At 39.2% G+C, this 4,842-nt stretch overlaps 1 non-coding gene across 1 annotated transcript; it reads right to left on the reverse strand.

Moving 5' to 3' along the window:
* Window positions 1-389: 389 nt before the first annotated feature.
* Window positions 390-496, reverse strand: LOC142873146 (U6 spliceosomal RNA). Its single transcript, XR_012921194.1, has one exon. It is a non-coding gene; the product is annotated as a U6 spliceosomal RNA (small nuclear RNA).
* Between the last annotated feature and the right edge of the window lie 4,346 nt (window positions 497-4,842).

The following is a 4,842-nucleotide window of genomic DNA, read 5'->3' on the forward strand; positions in this document are numbered from 1 at the left end:
TGTCTCAAAAAAAAAAAAAAAAAAGTAAGATGTGTGTGTATATATGTGTGTGTGTGACTTTAATCTCTAGGAGTTTATATCAATTTACAGAAGATCTGGTATGATAAAACCAACCAGTATCATTTTATTTTTGCCTGAAGAACTTCACTTAATATTTCTTTTAGTGCACGTCTACTGGCAATGAATTCTCCCAGCTTTTATTTATCTGATATTTTCTTTGGGTAAAGCATTCTAGCTTGACAGTTTTTTCTCTCAGTTCTTTAAAGACACCGTTCCAGCTTCTTCTGGCCTGCATGGTTTCTGATGAGAAGTTTGCTGTCATTCTGATCTTTGTTCTCTATACACAATGTTTCATAATTTGTCTCGGCATGATTTTCTGTTATTAATTTCTGTTTTTTAAATGCTTCACAAATTTCGATGTCATCCTTGCACAGGGGCCATGCTAATCTTCTCTGTACCGTTCCAATTTTAGTATATGTGCTGCCAAAGTGAGCACTTGGCATGATTTTCTGAATGTATATTTTGCTTGGAATTTGTTGAGATTCTTAGGTCCATGAGTTTATAGTTCCCATCAAATTTGGAAAATGTTTGACCATTATATCTTCAAATATCCCCCCTTTTCCTAACATATGTGTAATTGGGACTCCTTGACAATTGCTCACAGTCAGTGATGCTCTGTGTGTTGCTTAGTCTTTTTTTTCTGTTTGTGTTTCATGGATTGTTTTTCTCCTGATTGTAGGTAAGGTTTTCCTGCTTCTTTGCTTGCCTAGTAATTTTTGATTGAATGTTTGACATTGTGAATTTTATATTTTTGAATATTAGATTTTGCTGTATTCCTTTAAATAGTGTTGCATTTTGTTCTGGCACACAGATACTTGGAATCAGTTGGATTATTTCAAATCTTTCCTTTAATCTTTGCGAGGGCAGGTCCAGATCCATCTTCGATCTAGGTGTAATTTAACCTAGTATGCTACTATTAAGGCGGCATATGTTTTGGGATTCTACCTAATGACCATGTATTATAAAACCTTTCCACTCATCCTTGTGCAACACAAACAATTCTCAGCCCTGTGTGAGCTCTTGGAATTGTTATATCTTATTGGATATAAGTGGATCCTTTCAGTGGATCCTCCCTCTTTCTTGCTTTTTTCTGGTAATTTGTCTTAAATATTCTACTTGTCTTGACCAATATCTGTTTTTCAACCCAGCAAAACTTCTGGGGTCTGTTTGGGTTGCATCTCCTCATACCACAGCCTGGAAACTGCCTCCAGGGAGTAAACTGGTGCAGTTGTAGAACTTACCTTGTTTGTTTCCTTTCTCTCAGAGAGCATGGTCCTGTGCTGGCTGTTCTTCAATACACAAAAATAGTTGTTTCACTTTCTCTGTCCATTTTTTCTAGTTGTTTATGGTAAGAGGATAAATATGGTTCCTGTACTTCATTTTGGCTGGTAGTGGAATTTTTTTTTTTTTTTTTTTTTTTGAGACAGAGTCTCACTTTGTTGCCCAGGCTAGAGTGAGTGCCGTAGCATCAGCCTAGCTCACAGCAACCTCAAACTCCTGGGCTCAAGCAATCCTACTGCCTCAGCCTCCCGAGTAGCTGGGACTACAGGCATGTGCCACCATGGCCGGCTAATTTTTTCTATATGTATTAGTTGGCCAATTAATTTCTTTTGTATTTATAGTAGAGACGGGGTCTCGGTCTTGCTCAGGCTGGTTTCGAACTCCTGACCTTGAGCAATCCACCCGCCTCGGCCTCCCAGAGAGCTAGGATTACAGGCGTGAGCCACCGCGCCCGGCCATGGTAGTGGAATTTTTATAATGAAACTAAAATAAATATAGAATCGTACTTTTAAGAAACTTTTAGAATACAGAATAATCTTAATTTTAAGTCTAATTGAACTATGATTAGTCAGCCTCTATAATTTAGAAGCAAGTGCTAAGTGTTAGGGGATGGTCGCTTTTCACTTCTTAAGCAGAAAGGAGTTCACATAGGAAGAGGGTTTAAAGCAGGTTTTTGAAAGACAGGAGGAATGTAAAGAGAGAGCATGGAAGAAGATATTACATCGGGAGGATTTTTGGACTTGGCTGGGATCATTGATTCAGCAAGCATTACTTCAACAACTGTTTTTGCCAAGTACTTGCTCTCCTGGCTTTCCTGCAGTCTGGAGCCAGCTAAGGAGCAAGTGCAGCCAAGTGCAGCTGCAGACATTGCAGATAGACACTGCTTTGGTGTGAGGATGTGAATAGCAGAAGTGCTTAGGAAAGAGAAGAAAAAATCAATTAACTTGTTGAATTCCCCCTCTCAGATAACCTGAATGTAATAGATTCTTACAGAATGTAATATTTTTCAGTAGTGCCAACTGTGCACATTCTCGCTTCTCCTCATGTCCCCATCTGTGTTTCCAGAGCATTGACAACAATTGCATATGGTGGCCAAGGAATACTTTGTAATATTAATGCATATTATTATACTTTAAAATCCGTATATAAGTAAGCTTAGATGTAACATGAGTAATGTGCAATACCAATTCCTTACACTGTCAACTAAATGGATATGGAATGCTGGCATATTGTTCCAGTTTGGGTTTTCCAGAATGCAGATGACAAGTCAGTCAGAAGTGCAAAAAAATGTATTTGGGAAATGCCTGTGAAAGATGAAGGGAAGAGGGAGGAGAGTGGGCAGGAGAAGCCTTCAGACCACAATGCAGGTCTGACACTTGTGAGTGGAGAGGGGGAAGGAAGGGAATTTGGGTAAGAGGAGCCTCATACTGCAACACAGCTCCGAGAACATGGTGGCCAGCCCAGCAGGGATCTCCTGTGCAAAGAATGCCAGTAGAGAAGTTCTGTAATGAGCAGAAATGGCTGGGTCCTCGTGTCCCTGCCTTGTACCCTCTAACAGAGAGCTTCCTGGGAAGAGTGTAGCCTCAGCTCGACCACTCAGGCAAATCCTAAAATCACTGCACCATGGCTGGAAGCTGTAGAAAACTACGCACTTCATGGCCACTTTTCTCTCTGAAGGGAGATCTGAGGGGCCCACTTTCATGGCTGGTAAAAATTGTGAGTAATTTTAGTTTTATAAAAATATTTAATGATGTTTAACACTAGTTTCAAAAACTTAAAGCATCAAATTTGTTTACATAAATTTGATTTAAAATTGTGTTAATCATGCTACAACATGAACCTGGAGGACATTATGCTAAGTGAAATAAGCCAGTCACAAAAAGACAAATACTACATGATTCCACTCCTATGAAGTATCCAAAGTAGTCAAACTCTCCAACACAGAAAGCAGAGTGGTAGTTGCCAGGGCCCGGGGGTAGAGAGAAAGGGCGGTGGTTGTTCAATGGACACATAGTTTCAGTTTTGCAGGATGAAGAAGTTCTGGAAATCTATTGCATGACAAGGTACATATAGTTAACATTGCTGTACAGTACACTTAAAAAGATGGTAAATTATAGATTTGTTTTTACCACAATAAAAAAAGTTTGAGAGTCATTCATTATAATTAGTATTTTCCTTTCAATTTTAATAGAACATCTTAAAACAAGAATCAAAAGTAATGTTGATTTTTACTCTGGCCCCAGGCACTACAAACATTAAGACCTGCAGTTGCAGTTTCTTTCAGATCTGACCTTCCTGCCCTAAGTATAGCAACCTGACCCTAACAGAATTTTTTTTGTTTTTGTTTTTGTTTTTTTTGGTAAATTTGTTTTTAACTTTTTATAGAGGCTGGGTCTTACCATCTTGCTCAGGCTGGTCTGGAACTCCTGGCCTCAAGTGATCATCCTGCCTTGGCCTCCCAAAGTACTGAGATTACAGGCATGAGCCATCACACCCAATGGCCTGCTTTTTATGCTCACATTGTTTCAGAAGTCTGATTTTACAGCCCTGATTCATTGGGATAATCAATTATCCCAAATTGCTAAGACCCCCTAGCCCAAGCTGGGTGAAATGGACAGAGGGGGGTGCTGAGGGGAAGGGATGAGGCCTCAGGTGGGCAGGGTGATGACACTGGGTTCGTACTTGGTGAGAATGTTGCCAAGACTGAAACCAGCAATGAAGGAAGAGTGGCCTAATAAGGTAGCAAATGTACATTGTCCTCAGAGGCAATTGCACAGTGAACTTACTTCCAGCCCGTAATGGATACATCTGAACCTTCCATTTGTCTTAAAGAGTAAAATCACACAACTGGCCCACTCTTCAGACACAGTTTTAGCTGTCACTTAAAGACAATGTCAAACAGGACATTGCATATTCAGAAACACTGACTGAAAACCTTGAACATGCTCTTGAGATTGTCATTAACTCAGACCCACCTGGCTGAGTTACACTATTTTCAAAAGGTTAGATGGTGCTGGCTTCAGCAGCACATATACCAAAATTGAAATGATACAGAGAAGATTAGTAATAATTAAAATAATTTTTTAAAAAAGATTAAATGCTTGGTAGTAAGGGTAAGGCATTTGGGGAAATTTTAGAATTGCACATAATCAGAGCAAATTAGTTATGTCCAGAAAATACTGTTATTGGGAACACAGTGCTAATGAATACAAAATAAAAGAGACCCCCTCCCCCCAGCTGGACAGCATCCAGATGGTAGAATTTATATGATGTTTGGCTTTGGAATAGTCATTTAACCTCTCTGTGCCTTCTGTTCCTCATCTATAGCAAGCAGGACTATGTAGTTCTTATCTCATTAAATTACTGTGATGATTAAATGCAATTATGCATGTGAATAAAACAGTAGAACAGGGCTTGGCACATACCAAGAATTCAATAAATATTATTAATAATTATTGTTTCTTTATTCATGTGGCTTTGCTCTCCTTCGGGGATTGATTA

The sequence above is a fragment of the Microcebus murinus genome, chromosome 9 (genome assembly GCF_040939455.1).
Source record: "Microcebus murinus isolate Inina chromosome 9, M.murinus_Inina_mat1.0, whole genome shotgun sequence".
Taxonomy (NCBI): Eukaryota; Metazoa; Chordata; class Mammalia; order Primates; family Cheirogaleidae; genus Microcebus; species Microcebus murinus.